The sequence below is a fragment of the Panthera tigris genome, chromosome F2, assembly GCF_018350195.1.
Source record: "Panthera tigris isolate Pti1 chromosome F2, P.tigris_Pti1_mat1.1, whole genome shotgun sequence".
In the NCBI taxonomy this organism is placed as follows: Eukaryota; Metazoa; Chordata; class Mammalia; order Carnivora; family Felidae; genus Panthera; species Panthera tigris.
This window is the reverse complement of record NC_056676.1, coordinates 55,074,313-55,096,176: the sequence shown is the minus strand read 5'-3', so window position 1 is coordinate 55,096,176 and position 21,864 is coordinate 55,074,313. Positions and strand designations below refer to the sequence as shown.

Genomic DNA, 21,864 nt, shown 5'->3' with positions numbered 1-21,864 from the left:
CAAGCTAAGCTACTAAAGTCTTGATTTGATCATAAGATAAACTTGATCTAAGCAATTTTATGGGAAGAATTCTACAGTCTACAATGTATAGAGAAATGCAAAGAATCTAGAATAAGCAAAGCAATTTTTTTAAAAGAAGAATATTCTAGTAGTAACACCACCTGATGTCAAGACTTATTGTAAAGAAGTAATTGTCAAGACAGGATGGCATTAACTTGATTATGTTGAGGTAGACAAATACTCAACTCAAATGGGTCAGAATAGAGTCCTGAAATATACCCATACATACATGGAGGCTTATTTTTGACATGGATGCAAAAGCAACCCTATGGAGATTTTTAAGCATGTGGTGCTAGATATCCACATGCCAATGATAACACTACAGAAATATCTATCTATATCTATATCAATACCACTTACTGTTTTTAAGAAGTAACTCAAAATGGATATCACTGACTTAAATATAAACCTACACCTATCAACCTTCTACATTGACTTTCTAAATTTGACCTTGAATTAAAATACCTTACCTTCAATACGAATATCATTATTATAAATCGACAAGTTGATAAATTGAATTTTATCACAAGATTAAAACTATTAAATTAAAAGCCACAGACTAGGAGGAAATCTTTGCAAAACATATATCTAGTAAAGGACTTATTTCCAGAATATGTAAATAACTCTCAAATACAACAATTATAAAACAAATTTTAAAAGTAATTATATGAACACCTGGGTGGCTCAGTTGGTTGAGCATCAGATTCTTGATTTCAGCTTGCATCGTAATCTCATGGTTCATGAGATCAAGCCCCATGTCGGGCTCCACACTAGCAATGTGGAGCCGACTTGGGATTCTCTCTCTCCTCTCTGTCTTATGCTGTCTCTCTCTCTCTCTCTCTCTCTCTCTCTCTCTCTCTCTCTCTCTCTCTCAAAATAGATAAACAAAACACTAAAAAATAAAAATAATTATAAAACAATTATTTTGTTTTTAATTAGCAAAAGCTTTGAACACACACTTAACTGAAGGAAATACATGGTTGACAAACACACAAAAAAATGTTCAACATCATTAGTCATTAGGACATGCAAATCTAAATGACAATTTGATACCACTATACATCAGTTAAAATGCCTAAAATTAAAAGACTAGCCATACCAGGGCACCTGGGTGGCTCAGTTGGTTGAGCGTCCAACTTAAGCTCAGGTCATGATCTCATGGTCCATGAGTTCAAGCCCCGCATCGGGCTCTGTGCTGACAGTGCAGAGCCTGCTTGGGATTCTCTCTCTTTCTCTCTGCCCCTACCCCGCTTGCTCTCTCTCTGTCTCTCTCTCTCTCTCTTTCAAAATAAATAAACTTTAAAAAAAATTTTTAAAAAGACTAGCCATACCAACTCTCTTAGAATGTAGAATGCTCATTTACTGCTGGTAGAAATGTAAAATGATACATCATTTTGGGAAACTTCTTGGTGTTTTCTTCTGAAATTAGAAGAAGAAAGAAAAATTTATGCTTGATGTATTATTACATTGTTATAAAATCCTAGAATATGAAAACTCAAATACAAGAAGATTAGTGGTTGCCAAGGGACTAGTAGGGAGAGGAAGGAAGGATTGCATTAGAAATTTATCAAAATATACACTTGAGGGGCACCAGGGTGGGTCTGTTGGTTAAGCCTCGAATTCTTGATCTTGGCTCAGGTCATGATCTCACAGTTTGTGAGTTCGAGCCTTGCATGGGGCTCTGTGCTGGCAGTGCAGAGCCCGATTAGGATTCTGTCTCTCCCTCTCTCTGCCCCTTCCCCGCTTGCACTTTCTCTCTGTCTCAAAATAAATAAACTTTAAAAATACATATACACTTGAAATATGTGCAAATGACTATATATACTATATCTCAATAAATATCTCAATGAAGTTGTAAGAAAGACAGTAATGCTACTTTTATGCAAATTACCAAGTTCTAAAGTCACAGAGACAAATTAGTTTTCCAATATCACCATTCCATAAGTGGTATAACAGGTATTGAATGCTGAATTCTGATTTCAAATCTCATTTTCATTCACTATTTCACAAACGTTTGTTGAACACTTATTTTACTAAACCACTAAATCAAGCACTGAGGATACACTTATTTAAAAAACAAGGAAAGAAAAAAGTTAGTCTACATAACAGCAGTTATGTAATAGACACTTTAAACATTTTTTTTTCCTTTATTTTGTAATGACTGAAACAAAACAGAGCTACAACTGCAGCTTCTGGAAGAACCATTTGTTTTTGCAGGTCTTGTATATCTCCTTGAACTTGACCTTGGCCCCTCATCAGGCTTTACATTTAAGAGCAGAGTTTCTGAACACATCCTTATTGCTGACAGTTTTGTCCAAGAGGATATCCACAGGGTGCCTTGTGGGCATGAGGTGATTGTAGTTATAAACTTCCACAAAAGATTCAATCTTTGACCTCTTCCTGCCTATGGTAGCTGTCACTTTTCAGGGATAGCAGTCAATTCCAGACACAAGAGCATGGCTATAGAGGTAGCTTGAGGTGGCAATCACGAATGTTCCTCACAAGGACTGCTTTGCCTTGGAAGTAGCTCTTTGCTGGGACCATCACCACCATCCCAGGTTTCACAAACTTACCCTTGTTGACACCAGCCATCCAACCCTTATAATATATACTTCTGCACAAAGACAGACAATAAACAATATGCATATTACTTTTTTTAATGTTTTTATTTATTTTTGAAACAGAGAGAGACAGAGCATGATCAAGGGAGGGGCAGAGAGAGGGGGAGGCACAGAATCTGAAGCTGGCTCCAGGCTCTGAGCTGTCAGCACAGAGCCCGATGCAGGGTTTGAACTCACGGAGTGTGAGATCATGACCTGAACTGAAGTCAGATGCTCAACTGAGTAAGCCACCCAGGCATCCCACAATATGCATATTAATTTAAATAAAGTATTATATAGTGATAAGTGCTGGGGGATAAACCAGGGAAAGTTAGAAAATGTGAACATATGATATTTAATTTGAATGGTCAAGAAAGGCTTTAAAAATTACCATTTTAGTAAAATTCTCAAATATAATTAAGAAGTCAGTCATGTCAATAGCTATAAGAAAAGCATTCTAGAAAGAGGAGACGAGTGAGGATAAAAACTCTAGGCATGGGGGTTATTTTGCTTGTTTGTTTTTGTTTCTGATGAGTAACAGAAATAGTAAGGAGGCCAGTGTGTCTGGAGCAGAATAAGAAAGAGGGCAGGTGCAGATTATTCAGGGACCTAATAAAGCAGATAAGAAGGATTGATTGAAGCCTAGAAAGTCTTCAGCTTTACTTTACAGTAGAGTATTTTGAGAAGAGAAACAGTATAATCTGATTTACATTTTACAAGGTTTGTAAATGTTATTTACACCAAAGGACTCTCTCTGCTCAAACTTACCTCACTCTTGTAAATTATCACATTATTGAATATTATGATCACGTGAATACATTTTGATCATGATGTCCTATAAATATCATAGAAGTAATGTTCTAAATATTATCATTGTCTGCTTTGTTTTTGGTAACCTCTTAAAAAGATTAGCCTATTTCCTAGTCCTGAAGTATTCTCTTGATGTAAATTTATTCTTTAGGAATCATTTTCCCATTGTAAGGCATTGAAACTGAACTCAAACTGTCTTAAGAATAAAAGGGAGTGTGGCTTTATTGGACCATATAACAGAACTAGCTTCATGCTTGGATACAGTAGTTCATAAGAAGGTATCAGTTCTTTATCTTTTCTGTAGATTTGTTTGCCTGTTTGTTGACTTTATTCTCTAAGAGATTCTCAATACCTGGGGAAAATTACCCCCGTTTGCAACACCAAGAAGCATTCCAATGGCTTAATGAATCAGCAGCCTAAAATATCATATCTTTATCAGTGACTATACATCAAACACATTGAAATTTTCTCAGTGGACATATTTGGTTGGTATGGCCAATCCTGAGCCTAATGCTGTGGCCAAGAAGCTAAGTTGTCTACTTGATTGACATGAGCTTAGCTGTATGATCTGGAAAAATAATTATGATTTACAGCCACAAATCTAAGTAACATATCTTATTCTTATGGTATGTGAAGGACATGCCACTGTGACTTTCAGCCATAGGAAATGAAGAAGTGTCAAGTAAAGAAAAACATGAGTTCTACATAAGAATATTAGAGCAATGTTGTCAAAGAAACATGTAGGAAAGTTTAATAGGAGATAACACTCTCAGTACTATAATCCAAAATGGGCATGTCAGAGGAACCAATGGTAGGTTAAATTAAGAGGAATTCAGGGAACAAATGGTATAATGTTTTTTGTTATATAAAGCAGTCTTGCATATGGTTGTGTTACCACTTTAAATCTGCCAAAGTCTAACTCACTCGGCCTTCAGATATTTCACTGCGTGTAAGAAGTATATTTGACTTCAGGTACATTAAAAAAAAAATAAAGTATGTGTGTGCACATGTGTGTGTAAGTATACATGTATCCATAAACTAACGTAAGTTAATGTATGGTATGCATGTAGGCAAAAGTACATTGGTAGAGATTATGGCTTTTTTTCTAACAGCACAGAATCTAGCACATAGAAAATACTCAATAATTTTTCAGTGAAGTCTTCTTAAATCAGCCTGTAAATAAATGTTTCAGAAATAACCATGAACTGCAAAGATTGTTTCTAATATATTTATTCTGGTGTGTAATAGCTTCTAATATGTAGTAATGCTTTCTTTTTTAAAAAAAGGAGTTAAATCCTAAGAGGTGATGCACTTTAAAATTCCTCTAATTGTTTTTTTTCTTTATTCACTTTTATTCTGTAATTTAAGTAAAAAATATCTTAAATGTTAAATTATTAATACAAGATCAAAAGCAAGATTTAAAACACAAGCGTATTATCTATGTTTTTGTTTTTTTTTTTTAACATTTTTTTTTATTTTATTTTTGAGACAGAGAGAGACAGAGCATGAACGGGGGAGGGGCAGAGAGAGAGGGAGACACAGAATCGGAAGCAGGCTCCAGGCTCTGAGCCATCAGCCCAGAGCCCGACGTGGGGCTCGAACTCACGGACCGCGAGATCGTGACCTGAGCCGAAGTCGGACGCTTAACCGACTGAGCCACCCAGGCGCCCCAGTATTATCTATGTTTTAATTGTCTTCTTATCCTGTTTATTTTCTGTCTCCTTACTTGTGAGAAGAGAAACTTACTCTTATTTTAACTTTATTTTAAGGTGCTATTATATTCAAAGTGAACTAATTTTGCACCACTTTATTAAACACATTCACATTCATTCATTTCATATGAGCACCTTGTGACTATTGTTTTACCTCCCTAAATCGTTTTATATAGACACAAAACACTTCTGCTTAATTTGATGATACCATCTCTACCAACGTATTAGGCAGCTGTGACAGATGCAATTTAGTTTTTTCCACATATTGGTGACTAAGATGGACTGATGTTACACGAACTTCCTAATGTTCCGATTTCCAATGCATACATTTTACACAAACTGCCAAACATAGGTCACTGGATACTCCTGAGTAGAAGACAATGAAATAAAATGAAAAATGAAGTCTTAGAGTTTCTCTATCCTGGGTAGTGCAAAATCACGACAATACATTTTATATTTTTCATTAGAAGTGGCATGTGAATCAGCCCACACATTAAAATCCAAAAATTTTATTGTCAAAGAATGCAGCAGAAACTAAATCATTAATTTCATTGGATGGGTACACTATCTTATTACCCTGAAAGATATGTCTTTCTCAACTGTATACATTTTAAAAAGAGAAAATACAAAGAAATCCCTTGTTTATAAATCTCAATTTCCTATGAAAACATTCTTTAAAACTAAAATTATCATTTTGTTCCTTATTTATAAGTACTTGACATTGCAGCAAACATGTTAGATATGTTTATGATTGCAAAACAAGTATGTGACCAGTTTTCTTTATGAAGCATGGAAGAAGTCATTTCTCTATTCTGTTAACAGATTTCACTCACTTGCTATCTTCCCCTTTCAAAATATAATATTTTGTGTCTCTATGTTCAGGATATAGATCTGTCACTAATACACACACAACAAGTGCATTGCTTTTGATGTGACCTTTTTCTAAGGAAACCATCCCCATATACTGCCAGGCATCTTTTCTCAGCGATATCCAGATATGAACTCAATTGGCAAAAGGCTTTATTGTGGGGAACTTTGCACATTGTTCTCATCACTTTTAAGGCATTTCAAAGCCTACACAGCTGTAAAATTGTTTTATCTCTTTTTTCCCCCAATAAGGATTAGCTGAGGTCCAGGGAGTATTATAAGCCTGATAAAGCTTTGAGTGCTTTTATACTGAACTTGGAATGAGTCCAAATATCTCTAACTCCAACATATCAAACTTAAAAGTATTGCAAAAAGCCCAAGTGGTTCAACAATCCTCAACCACCTTCAGGACTAAAGCACTTATCTCTCCAGCTGTTGGAAGTGTAGTCTTGCAGCTGAGTCTGTCTGAAAAAATTGCACTAAGTGTTAGAGAGCCACCTCACCAAGATTATGTATCTTTCTGGAAATGTAGTCCACATCCAATGAATGTCCAGAACAGGGATGGTAAGTAAGGTGGGTTGACATGAGGAACTGTTAAAAGGCTTACTCCTTTTCCCTCCATTCATGACAACCCTGAAGGAGATTCATCTTTATTCTAGTGGGACTGACTGGTCTTTGCTGCAGTGGCATGCAGTTCTTATTGTCCCTCTGCCCAGGCCTGTTCGTGTGTGTGTGTGCGTGTGCGTGTGCGTATGCGTGTGTGTGTTTAACTCTCTCATGGATGTTATTCCTGAAAACAACAAACTTCTTGCATACAAATATCTATAGCACAGCCTGTTTCCCAGAGAAGTTGGCTAGCAACACAACTAAATTAAAGTAAGAATATGCAATTCCATTTCTTAAAAAAAAAACCTTGAGATTAATGAAGAAAATCTTATATCACTACCTTCAGTATGTGAAATTATAGTGGACAGAATAAAATTATAGGCTGTTTTTGGATGGTATTGTCACAGGGACTAAGTGCACATTTATTTCCTTGATTAGCTTTATAATTCTAAGGCTGAAGTACAAAAGTTTAAAAAAATGATGTTGACTCTGTTTCTGTTTTTGAGTTTATTTATTTTCAGACAGACAGAATGACCAGGGGAGGGGCAGAGAGAAAGAAGAGAGAGAATCCCAAGCAGGCTCCATGTTATCAGCATGGAGCCCGACATGGAGCTTGAATTCATGAGCCATGAGATTATTACCTGATCTGAAATCAAGAGTCAGATGCTTAATCCACTGAGCCACCCAGGCTCCCTGAGGCTATTTCTTTACACTTATATATTCTTTCAATACTGACCCTTTAAAAAAAAAAATGTTGAATCCACTTCTCTCTCTCTCTCTCTCTCTCTCTCTCTCTCTCTGTGTGTGTGTGTGTGTGTGTGTGTGTTTGGAAGTGGGAGGTAAGTTTAAAATAAGTTTTAAATTACACAATATTAGACCTAATTATGATATACATGTTTAGCATGTGCCTAAAAAGTGTTGCTTTGATTTTATATATTTTTTGATTTTATCATTTTGAAAGTTTATTTTCAGAGTTAAAGAGAAGCTTAAAAATATTTGGGCGCTTAGTGACTTCCTTCCCTTTGTCCAGTTGTAGTCATTTTTCCTCTACCCTTTCTGTGTTTCTCATTGTAAAGTCTTCTTTCAAATATTAACAAATTGGCTCCAGGAGGGTAATAATTTACTATCCCATCAACAATGTAGGAGAGTGCTCATTTTACAATGTTAACTATGTGGCATATTATCTTTTTTTCCCTTCATCAGCATAATGGATGAAATGCAATATACTCCACTGTTTATTTTACCTTCTAAAACTATTGAAATTGAAAATATTTGTACATGGATGTCCAAAAAATAGTGAGATGACCTTTGGGACCCTGTCACAATATAAATTAATATAAAAATTGCTCCTGTGCTACACCTGGGTTAGTGTCTTGTGGTTGCCCAAAGGAAGGCAAGATTAACCCCCAATCCAGAATTCAGTTCAAATATCGAGATAGATTATGCTACCCAAGAACTAAGAGGTATAAGAACACTTATTACTCACATTATAAGGTTTTCTTGGGAGAGCAAGCAGACCTACACCAATGTACAAAAACGGCTTAATATAGCAAAGAGGGACAAATGGCTTGGGGTTTTATAGTGATTAGAGGGCAGTTTCAGGTTTAGAGTCCCCTTCATTGTCCTGGATTTTGTGGGATTTGAACTTTCTACCAGAACCAAAGGAAGGAGCCTGTGGACTTTTAAATGAGCTTGCTAAGGTGTTGGGCAAGAGATCTATAAAGAAGTCTTGGGCTTAAAGTATATCAAAAGTCAAACATCAAAAATGCAATCAGACTCTTTCAGTTAAAAAATAAAGTGAAATAACAAGTGCTGGAAATAGAGAAGGAACTCAAAACTACAGAGGAAAGAGCAAACTGACATCCTAAGAAGACCATGGGTACTGTAAACTGTGGAATCTGATTGACTGAGACCATGGAATGACTTTATGTCTTCACTTAAGGGAAATGGGAGTGACATTCCTCAAACTCTGAAGTGCTGCTCCACAACTTAAAAATAAATTACTAAATCAACCAACATTCTCAACTCACCTCTAGCTACAGTGATTGCAATGATGTTTGTCATCTACTGTGACTTTGACTTTTAAAAACTACTCCTTTGAGAGAAATTAAAGCCTTAAATCTGAAACATATGAATTTTATAATCAGGGTTCAAAATTTACAACATACCTTCAGTACTGGAATATACAGGCAAACAATTACTATAGAAACTGACTAAGGACTTGTGAAGTTTCTTGAACTCTGTAGGAAGCATGTTGTAGAAAAACACTTACAAATGAAAGATGAAACCATAGGATGAATAAAATGACAATGAGCTTATCTTAAAAGATTTAAATAAAACAAGATCAAGAAAATGAGCCCATAAAAAAGCAGGAACAAAAGCCCAAATAATTAATATACATTGACCAATTTAGAATGAATAAAATACTAACATGTTTGTTTTTTCTTTTATTTTTCTACAAGTTAAATAAAAACATTCTAGCTAGATAACATGCAGTGCAATATTTATTTCACATGTAGAATCTAGTGATTCAACATTATATACAACACCCAGTGCTCATCACAATTGTCCTCCTTATTACCCATCACCCATTTAACCCATCCTCCCATCCCCACCCTTCTTGTAACAAGCCCTTAGTTTGTTCTCTATAGTTAAGAGTATGTTTCTTGGTTTGCCTCTCTCCCCACCATCCCCATGTTCATGTGTTTTGTTTTTTAAATTCCACAGATGAGTGAAATCATATGGTATCAGTCGTTCTCTGTCTGATTTAGCTTAGCATAATGCACTCTAGCTCCACCAACATCATTGCAAATGGCAAGATTTCATCTTTTTATGGCTGAGTAATATTACATTATATATGTATATGTATATATATATAACACTTCTTCTTTATCCATTCATTATTTAATGGATATCTGGGCTCTTTCCATAATTTGGCTGTTATCAGTAAACTAGCATGTTTAAAAAAGATTTAAGAAGGACCTCAGAGAAATCATGCCATGTCAAGAGAAAAGCAATAATGAAGAAAAGAAGAGAAATTATAAAACAAATAAAATATGGTTATCAAAATTAAAAATGTAATGATTTGTCATGTTAAATGGGGCAAGATCATACCCTCCATGATAAAGATATTTTAAAAATACATTGATCTTGTCCTCTCTCGCTGCTATAAGCGTGACCACCAGTATGAATGACACAGTAGCTATCTAGGAAGTTCATGGTCATCCTAATACATCAGCAGAAGCAGATGGTTATTGATGTTCTTCATCCCAGGAAGTCAACAGTAGCTAAGACAGAAATTCAGGAAAAAATTAGCCAAAATGTACAAGACTACATCAGATGTCATCTTTGTATTTGGATTCAGAACCATTTTGGTGATGGCAAGACAACTGGCTTTGACATGTTTTATGATTCCTTTGGTTATGCAAAGAAAAATGAACCTAAACACAGACTTGCAAGACAGGGTCTGTATGAGAAGAAAAAGAAGTCAAGAAAACAGCAAAAGGGATCCATGAACAGAATGAAGAAAGTCAGGGGAACTGCAAAAACCAATGTTGGTGCTGGCAAAAAGTGAGCTGGAAATTGGACAACAGAAAGAGTAAAGAATCTGCAGTGACTATCGGTGGTGATGCTGTATATTTGTCATGAGATGATTAATAAACTAAGAACTTAAAAAAATACATTGATCTCCAAAAAATGCATTGATGGACATAAAACAAAGGGACACAGAAGTTGCCTGAAAGAGTTCCTGACCAAAGTCAGGACAGTTTGAACACCAAAATGAAGTAGGTATAATACCTCAAGGCATAACATGAATATCAATGTGTTGATACTAATAAACATACATAATTGAATAAACAAATTGATGGGACAGAAGAAACAAATCTCTGATGCAGAAGAATTCCAAATAATATACGTAGATACTCTTTGCTTTGCGTGGAAGATATAAACACCCACTCTTTAATTCTGGGCTGTGCACACCGACTTCTTCCTCACAAGTACCATGTGGAAATGATCAAAGTCTAACTTTATAGTGTAGAAGTCTAACACTACTTCAGTCAGGTGATAAATATCTACAGTATAGATCATTAATAGTATGCACCCTTGATATGATGAGTTCAAAATATTACTTCACCTCTCAGGTGTTTCTCCTAAAAACCTATAACCCCAATCTAATCACGAAAAAAAAAACCACCATATACATAACAATATAAGAGCATCTTCCAAAATACCAGGCCATTAATACTCAAGACTTTCAAGACCATCAAAAACAAGAAAAGTCAGAAATTGTCACAACTAAGAGGAGTCTATGGAGACATGATAACATAAGGTAATATGGTATCCTGGAGGCAATCTTCCTAACCTAGATATATTTATACATGTGTCAATATTGGCCCCAAACAGACTGGTCCTCACTGTTAGCAGCTTTCTTCATTAATGTGGGGCTTTTTAAGAAGTAGCTAAAATGCTTGCTTGTGTTCTAAAAATTAGTTTAAGTTGCATTTTTCGATTATTTTGTGTGTGTGTGCTATTTCCCTTGTCTTAATGGAGAGTAAAGAGAAAAGACCAGTATGATCAGAATGCATGTGTGAGGGAGATAAATGAAATCACAAAACTTGCAGAGTGTAAACTTTTTATTCTCTACTCTCCACAAGTTGTACTATGCTCCAGTTTGAATGGAAGGGGGAAGATCTCAAACCATCCCAATTATTAATTTAGCCACCTGTTTTTCCTCATAATTTAAGGACCCTTACTTTGAAGACAGTGAAGATATTCTCTGAGCCTTTAAAATCAAAACTATACTGAAAATGGGATTAAAATCTCCTACCTAGAACATACATATTGCCTAAATTTATGCTATACAACAGGCCATGTCAAGTTAGCTTTTCTAATGTGCTATGGTTTCTCTTTCCCGTTTTCCACCCCTTACTCCTCGCAGCTCACCTCACATTCAGAATTCATGCCAAATTTTGTAATATAACGAAGTAAAGCCAAAATTTTGTAATGCAGATAACAAAATAAAAATGAAGCCAAAATTCAACCAAGTATCTTACATTAAAAAAAAAAAATTAAACCTTTAGAAGTATGCTTCTCAATACTTAGTAATTTCAAATCATTATAAAAAGAAAATATAAATGACAAAGAGACAATAAATCCTTCATAAAATAATGTTAACATTTGCTACATCTACTTCCAGGTATGTTTGTTTTTCTGATTTTGTTCATACAACAGATACTGAAGAAACCCTTTTGTAGTGGAAGATCGGCTTAATAATTACTTTTGTCTGAAAACCGCCGTCTCACAGCACTGGGTGGGGACCACCATATTTGAATTACTTATCTGCTACACTGTGTGGCCAGGATTTGTGATAGGGTTGGAAACCTGCTGAAAATAAGTGTAATGATTCATGCTCTGGTGATTTGAAATTATGAGTGAGGGATTCTAGTTTCTTCTGAATATTTTTTTAAATTGTAATTATTTAAATGTGGCCTGACATATTTTACTGTATTCACACACACACACACACACACACACACACACACACACACACAAACCTGTTCCAAACTGCTTAAAAAGGAATAAATTAGATATGGATTGGAGGGGTGGGACTCACATTAGACCCCAAGAGAAAGAAACTGAAAGAGTGGCTTTCTGAGCTCAAGACCATGTTCCCATTCCTCATTTCCCTCTTTTGGGAGATTACAATCCTTTTGTATATGAAGTTTAATAAACTCCTTACTAGAAGTTTCATTTTGTTGCTTAGAATGTCTCAAGTTTGTTTCTTTACTTGGGACAAACAAATCTGAAATGAAATACATTTTACTTTATAACTTACTTTTATCATCTTTAAAATATAAATATTGATTGTGCTAGGGAAAAGTAATCTTCAAATTTATGTATAAACTTGATCTTTTAATATATTTTAAAAAAATAACATTTCATAACAGGAAAAAAGCCTTGCAAAAGTTTTCATTATACTAATATGCACAATTAAGAAAATGGGTATTAATTAAACACAAGCACACAAAACATTAATTTGTCAATAAAAGAGGTATAAACAGAAGTCTAACCATAGACTTTATTAGAATTTCTGCTTAAGAACTTATTTCAATGTAAATATATTTAAATCTTGGCTAAGCTAAATAAACCAAAGAATAATGTTGCAGCCTATTTATCCATAAAACATGTTGATTCATGTGTGTTTCTTTTAAGGGGGTAATCATGCCGTTATCAAGGGGAAATTTTTCTTTTTTTTTTTTTGATATGAAATTTATTGTCATATTGGTTTCTATACAACACCCAGTGCTCATCCCAATAGGTGCCCTCCTCAGTCCCCATCACCCACCCTCCCCTCCCTCCCACCCCCCATCAACCCTCAGTTTATTCTCAGTTTTTAAGTCTCTTATGGTTTGGCTCTCTCCCTCTCTTTTTTTATCCTTCCCCTCCCTCATAGTCTTCTGTTAAGTTCCTCATGATCCATATAAGAGGGAAAACGTATGGTATCTGTCTTTCTCTGTATGACTTATTTCACTTAGCATAACACTCTCCAGTTCCATCCACGTTGCTACAAAAGGCCATATTTCATTCTTTCTCATTGCCACATAGTACTCCATTGTGTATATACCACAATTTCTTTATTCATTCATCAGTCGATGGACATTTAGGCTCTTTCCATAATTTGGCTATTGTTGAGAGTGCTGCTATAAACATTGGGGTACAAGTGCCCCTATGCATCAGCACTCCTGTATCCCTTGGGTAAATTCCTAGCAGAGCTATTGCTGGGTCATAGGGTAGATCTATTTTTAATTTTTTGAGGAACCTCCACACTGTTTTCCAGAGTGGCTACACCAGTTTGCATTCCCACCAACAGTGCAAGAGGCTTCCCATTTCTCCACATCCTCTCCAGTATCTATAATCTCCTGATTTGTTCATTTTAGCCACTCTGACTGGCCTGAGGTGGTATCTCAGTGTGGTTTTGATTTTTATTTAAGGGAAAATTTTCCCAGTTAGGTAGCCAAAGTAATAATCTAGCCAGAGCAAGATTATTTGACTTCAAATTATATCTCACCTTCTTGATATGTGAGCCACCAGGAAGAAGCATTTTCCAAATCAGCTGATGCATCCTGAGATGGCTAGTCAAAAAATGGTTTCAAATAGTTTCAATCTGGTAATTTAATTGTTTCTTGCCCATCACTCTTTATTCAATGTATTAAAACAATATAAACAACTCAGAAAAAAAGTAACAATATGCAGAAGCAAAGTTGAACCATGAAAATCTATTGTACACTTTCTGTAAGTAGGTCTGAATACCTGCTTCTTTAAGGTGACAGAAAATATGATGACTCCCTCTCTGAAGAAAGTTTGTACCAATTTAGCTTTCAATGAACATTTTATGAAAGTAGCTATGTGCACTTCTTCAGTCTATGAAATGTGATTGAATGTCTCAACATATTAGGTTTCATTGTAATTTTATTACAGTAATGTGTTACAATATGCTATTATTTTATTTTACAAATTTCATTTCACTTACTAGAAATGAGAATTAATATATTTCCACGCTTATTGCCTGAAACATACTGGAGGGTCAGTAGATAAATGCTGAGTAGACGGATTGGTTGCTAGACTAGGAAAAGAGTGGACAAATGGATACTTACTTATTATTATTTTACCTCTATTTTTCAAAATCAAATAATTTTATTTCTGCACTGAGACTTTTTTAATTAATTAGTTTTAAAAGTACCTGAGATATAGCATGTGGATTTTCATACTGACTTTTAATTATGTTTACATTTTTTATACCTTATGGAAACTTAAAATATTTTCTCATTAAATCTAATCTTTATTATTATTACTATTACTTTGTTTTTATACTTGGAGTGTCCTGGCTTCACTGAGACTGGTTATAACTTCAACATTTTTGTTTATTTTTTTTCATGTTTAAATCAGTAATTTACCTCAATTCACTTTATTAAGCTAATCAAATTAAATCAAGACTATTTGGTCACAGTTGAAAATAATAGTTAAATAAATGAACTTCCCAACCTTGATAGATTTGAATAACCACTTAACTTATATGTTAATGTTTTAGAAATTCCTAGCTGATTAGGAAGAATTTTTTTTTTTATTTTTTAGTTCCTAAATTCATTTATTTTATAAGGCAAGTTGTGAAAGTTTCAGAATTTCAGAGGACAGACATCAAAACATCAAACAGAACTTTTAACCAAATTTTATTTTTAAAAAGGAAGTAATTTTAAAAAGCAAGTTAGACATTGTTCATTTGTTAGACTTGTTCATTTTTCAGGCCTATTCTAGTGAATTTTCTCTTTATTTCAGAATCTGAAAAATAAAGACTAATCTGTCTTAGGAGAGACAGATGGAGAGGGGCTCATCCATAGAAAGGTTCCCAGAACACTCTTTTTCCAGGGTGAAATCACATGGTCATTGCCTCAATAAACAAAATGATTGACAATAATAACATTCAACTCAAATTTCTTATTTGGAGTATGAGTTTTAGACCTCCTCAATGCTCCAGTGAAAATTTTATTTTTGCAAAATCTATGCATAATCTCTTAAATTGTAAAGCAAGACTGAATCATCTTCAGAATGGGCCTGTAACAGCTGGAACATTAAGGAGTCTTTTATTCCGGGCCCTGTGACAAACACAAACGTCATAATTCCCACGACTCCACAATAGCTTCCATCCACATCAAATAAACACTAGTTTTTTGTTTTTGGTTTTTTTTTTTTTAAATCTCCAGTTAACTTATGAGCTATTGAAGTAAAAATATACTTGGTGACTTGAAGCTAAAATTTTCCTCTGTATGCTCCTCATTTTACATGTTTCTTTGCTGAAATTCTCAACTTATATAACCATTTCTCTTTTTATTGGAGTAGTCTGAAAATGACAACTAAGTGTCCTTATATGGCAAAAGAAAAGTTGTCAGCAACGTATTTCACAGGTGTCCACCCAAATGAAGTTGCAGGTTACGGGTTGTTACTGTGTAAACGCAAAAACCTGTAGATTCTCTTTTTTAAAAAGACTGTGATTGAGTCTTTTTCTCTACTAATGACAACAAACAACTTCTGGGAAGTTTTTCATTTTTTTTCTCTAAGTAACTTTGATCTTTGTTCTTTAATTTATTTTTTTCTGAGTCATTTATGTAACTGATAGTGACATAATACTTGCCTCTTGCATAATCAATAATAAGATGGCTTATCATAGGCTCTTCATGTACACATTAACATTCAGCAAATTCAGCCAGGATTTAGAGATGGAAAGAATGACTAAAATACAAAATGACCCTGAATTTTTACATGTGAAGTTACAACAGAATAGTTCATTAGTATAAAGAAGTTGTATTTATATTTCTTCACCAGATAGAGAAACATATACTCAGAGTTAATAACTGAGGTGTCACAGCAGATAAATATCAAGTATTACACTCAAGTTCTTCCATATAGTATGAGTTTGCTTTAAAACTATGGTATCATAGGGCACATACGATTTTGTAATATGTTTTTTTCATTTGCATTTAGCTAATTTAATTCTTTCGATTAAGGTCTCTGTAGTACTAATTATTTTTTCCCTGGCTATTTCATTTTCTCTTCACCTTTTTTGTATGAGTGTTTTGTATTAATAAGGAACTGAATTCATAAATGCATTCGTGGTGATCAGGATATAAACTTCTTAAGTAAATTGTCTAGAAGGGTCTCAGCATGGGAACAATTCCAACAAACTTCGAGTATACATTCATCGTAGCAAGCATAGGCAAATACAGGTAGCGAGTACTACTTTAATGTGTACATTGTGTTAACACACAGAATATGGGAAAAGTATTCCTGAAAGGAAGGTCCACCAGAGAATTTGTGCATGTGTTAGAACACTTGGCTTAAGATACCTATAAAAACAGAGTGGTGTGTGTGTGTGTGTGTGTGTGTGTGTGTGTGTGTGTGTATTTAACCTAACATGCAGACAGAATCTAAACAGCCTCCCCTATGTTTACTGGCAGTAGTAAAGCCACAAAATGCACGAAAATCAAGAATAAGATTTTAGGCAACAATATGTTGATGTGATGCTATAAGTAGTTATTTATGACAAAAGCAATTCAGAAGAATCTTTAATCTCTATGTAACATCATGGTAGCACCTTGTATTGCTATAGTTTAAAAATGGTATTATATTCCAAGGATAAATATGCCATTGAATGGTATTTTAAAGAATAGAAGAACATTTATTGTGCTATAGCTTTTTGTTTGATTTTTCCAAAGTTTTGTCGACAACTTTTATTTTGAAATATCACATAAATAGGAAATACCTTGCTTTTTTCCCCCTTTTTCATCTACATGACAGTCTGCTAGGAGGCTGTGATCCAAAAAAGTTATGTACATTAAACCCATTTCTATTATCAAGATTTGAACTATTTTATTTCAAGTTATAGTAAACTTTTTAAAAATAATGCACTACCATTCATTTGGTGAATTCATTTTTCTATCACAAAATAGATTAAATGTCGTATCTGAAATTGTGACATAATAGGAGGAGTTGTTGATTAATGAGGTTATAAAATAGAATGAGTTATGTTAGAGTTGATTCACGCATGACATTAAGGATTTTTGCACTAGAGGAACAAGTTGTGGGTAAGCTAACATTGGAAGCATTATCTCCTGTAACTGTAATAAAACTTCATGAAAATCTCAATAAAGTTTAGAATCAATGTATACGTAGTTAGGACTACAAATAATGTTTACATATTTTTTCATTTACCTTCTTAGAAATGTAATTAATATTTACTTTTGTCTGCATCAAATTTAATTCCAGTACTTGAACTATTACCATATTTGCCTAAGTATGATATTACTGTTTTATCAGAGTGGGAGTTTGATACTTTTACGTTATAATTTTATAACATTTTTATGAATATTATTAGTATCATTATTTACAGAGATTAATCTTGCTTTGGATTTACCCAAAATTGGTACTAAAACCAAATTATTCTATATTTATTTGTACTGCCATTGTATTTTTAGATATACATTATAAGAAAAGTAAATTTCTGCTAAAAATGATAAAGACTACATGTATGATAACTGCAAAGATTATGTAGCTTTTAATGAGCCTTATAAGTATGTACATACAAAAATACATTTAATCATATATACATTAATATTTCAAGTATATACATACAATATGTATATATGTATGTGTAAATAATTCAGTATTTTTGATGTTCTGGAACAGAAGAGTTCCTAGGGAAATCATTTGGATTTCATAATGCTCTAAAGCCTGAAAAGGTAAACTGAAATTGATATACTTTTTGTCTCTCAAACAATACAAACCAATACAACTAAATACATTTTCCATTTTTATAATTATTTTAATAACTACATTTTATTTGTAAATACTTCAAATTTTCAAGACTTTAGATCTTGTATATGTGATCTTCTCAAAAGCAAGTCCTGCTACTGCCTTTCTTTTTGTTTTAATGTTTACATATATATGGGGGGGGGGGAGTGGGGGTGGGGCAGAGAGAGAAGTAGAAAGAAAATCTTAAGCAGGCTCCATGTTGTCAATGCAGAGCCATGATCTCATGAAACGTGAGCTCATGACCTGACCCAAAACCAAGAGTTGGGCACATAGCCAACTGAGCCACCCAGGTGCCCCTTGCTGCTGCTTTTCTTAGGCACTACTCATGTGGTCTCTGCTTTAGAAATTTACAAACAAGTATGTAATGGTTCAAAAAGTGAAATATGGCTACTAATTATTTAATAGGGAACAAGTAAAGAGGTTAAATTAAATACATTAAAAGTTGATTAGCTGTATGTTGAAATATACAATAAAGTTAATTCATATGTAATTTGATGTTATTTATCACTGATTACATGAATATAGAATATTTAAGACATTATTCTGAATTCAGCTACACTCATTAACTGGAAACACTGCATAAGAACTGAATTGTTCAAACAACTTAGATTATTAAACTATTGGACTTTTTCCCCACACCTCAGCAGCACATAAACAGGACTCCTTTAGAATAACAGATTTTAGAATTTTAGAATAACTTCTGAAAGAACTACAAGGCACAGGCTCTATTTAAAAAGGTAGATTACAGTAGGTTTACACTACTAGATTATGGTACGTTTGGAGTGCATATTTCTAAATAGGGAAAATTGCACTATTTAGATTTGTCTAGAAGGCATAGCGAAATCATGGGAGTTTCAAATTTGAGAATCTTAAAATTTACTCATCACAAACTTAAAAAACAGATCAATATTCTTATTTTTTCTTTTATTTTTTAAAATGGTATTTATTTTTAATTCAAGTGTAATTAACATATAATACTATATCAGTTTCAGGGGTATGATATAATGATTGAACAATTCTATGCATTATTCAGCATTCATTATCCTAAGTGTACTGTTAATCTCCTTCACCTATATCACCTATTTCAATATTCTTTATTTGTATTAAAATATATGGGTTTTAATAGACATCTTCCTTACTGGAGGTAACCATTGAACTTGTGAGAATCGTTTTCATGTTTCATAGTTGTATGCATCTCTAAGTAATATAGTTGAGTTTTGCTCACTTTTAACTGATATGGATATAGTCTTATTACATACATTATTTTGAATATGTCTCTTTTGCTACATATTGTACTCAAATGAAGTACAATATAAATGAATCAAAACAGATTCATTTTCTAGTTTTACATGCATTTACACTTATTTAATCTTCATCTTTGTCTGGAGTTTATATGGATACAAAAATAATACATTTCATTGTTACTCTTAATGGACGTGATTTTTTTTTCCTGACAAGATATTTTAATCTGCTATGAACATTCTTCTATGTGAACCATGAGTGATGTAAGACATTTTCACAAGTAGTAAAAAAATCATATTGGTAAATGAAAACTGGCTCACTCAGAAATCTCTTTTTTAAAGTTTAAATTGTGTTTATTAAATACATTTTCACATTTTAGAACTGGTTTTGTGTGAACTTACTACAGACTTGCTCAAGGGAAAATTCAGTTTCTGGGCAGAAAACTTTGGAGGGCAATTCAGTGGTGATCCTACAAAAGTAGAAGTCAGGGTAAACTGGTTTAAACCTTTGCACCCTTTTTTTACTTCAGCACTTTTTCTGGGACAGCTGGATCTAAAATAGGAGTAATTGCTCATTGCCAACTAGTTTCTGGAGCTCTTTAAAAACTCATGTTAAAACTGATTTTTTTTCGATATCAGTTTTCTATAGATATGAGGTACACAGTGACAGAGCACAGAGAATAAGGGCCAGGGAGTAGAGAATATTATGGAGGGGAGAAGACATACAATGAATGTGACAGATCACATATTTATGAGAAAATATAGTGTGCTCACAATTTGACTGTCATAGGATGTGTAGAGGGGAATTAAGTATACATGATATGACATGAGTTATTTGAACAAGATCTAAAATTACTAAAGTAGATCGTGCCGACTATTTTATAGAGTTTCCTTACTGCTTTCTGATTTTTACCACATCAGGAATTTTTAGATTCCTTGCCAGTGAAAAGTGGCTATGTCCATCAAAACATATTTTCTTGAAAAGTGAAATAGGTGTCCTTTAACCATGTACTTTGTATTGATTTTATCTTGCTCTCTTTTATTTACATTATCTGTTTTCATACTAACCAGCCATTTTTGATTTAGCAGATATTTTCCTTAGATGGTACAAAAAAAGCTCACTGATTTAGCTTCCCCACCCCATCATTCTCTAATTCTGAATCTTTTAATATGTGTGTGATATATTTACTTCTTATCTGCATTGAAAAAGTCATTTTTAAAAACTTATGTAATTTTCCCATTATCTTTCATATGGTTATAATTAACTAGGTAGTTGGTTAAAATGTTTAGATTTTATGATTTTAGTTTCTATTTTAAATTTAATCCAATTCTAAGGGAAGCAGAATCATATAAGCCAATAAATTTGAAATGTGCAATATGTGTGATTATGAACTAATGCCTCTATAATATACATTGTTTAAGTATGTTTCTATAATTTTAGTTAATAAGAATATTCCCCTTTAGAGTTGTACATAGTTTCTATTAGCTTCTACAGTTTTTGTCACTAACTTACAAAAATAGCATGCTTTTGAAGTGCATACAAAAATAACAAAATTTTGCAAATGCCAGATACATGATCAATTGTTAATGACAGAGTAATATTTCAACTACTGCAGCATGTCCCTTTGTCATGCCCAGAAATTAATTTATTGAACAAAATCATTATAAACCAGACTGTCAGTTTCCATTAAAATTCTATGTGATTCAAATGGTAACAGATTTATTAATTGAACACAATGTACCTTGATGAAAAGTGCTATGTTATCTGATATAAGAAGGGAAAAAAAAACTTGCTTGGCTTTGAGCTTTTAAAATGCCAATCTCTATTCATAGGATTGCAATAAATGTAAACCAATAGCAGTAAAACATGTTAAGAATTTATTTGGTAACAATTTACTACATTGAAAACAGAAATGTAAAGAGCATCTTAGTGAGTGAAAAATTTATTTTCAATTTATGGATAGTTGCTATGTGTGTGAAATAGACATTATATTCTACTTATATTAACCTCTCATTAACTTATTTAATACATATTATTTAATATAACATTAAAATATTATAAAACATATCTAAAAATAAAATGGCATAGAAACTATTTCCAATGTTTCCATTTTCTGTTTACTACTTCTAAAATCCAAAGAAGTAGCTGAGTATGGGAAAAATGACAGTTTCATATTTCACTAATTCAATATAATGTCAGAAAAGAACTCATTCATCATACAATATTTCTCAATGAAATTAATTTGATAGACCAGATTCTAAAGTAATGTATAAATGCTTATTCCTTACTACTATAGCATTTATGAAATAAAATGAAAGATACGGATTTTAATTACTGCGATTGTAAAACATTTGGTCTTTCTAAAATTCTTTAAAAGCTTCCACACTGCTGCTAGTCTAATTTTCTGCCATTTTTGCAATTTCTATTGATCAGATTTTCTTGTTTTATCTGCCCAGAAGTTCATAACCAATCTGTAACTATGGCTTTCTTCTTTATAGGTAATCATACACGTTCCACTTCATTTGCTATCATTATTTTACTGCAACTTAATCTGTCTTATATTTATCTCACTTAATTTTGCTTTACTATATGAATGTTAACAA

The 21,864-nt window shown here is 33.3% G+C and overlaps 2 pseudogenes; one reads left to right on the top strand and one right to left on the bottom strand.

Annotated features, from left to right (window-relative positions):
- Positions 1-2,237: 2,237 nt before the first annotated feature.
- On the bottom strand, positions 2,238-2,652 carry LOC102970290 (annotated as a pseudogene).
- A 7,189-nt stretch (positions 2,653-9,841) lies between these two features.
- On the top strand, positions 9,842-10,229 carry LOC102964298 (annotated as a pseudogene).
- The last annotated feature ends 11,635 nt before the right edge of the window (positions 10,230-21,864 follow it).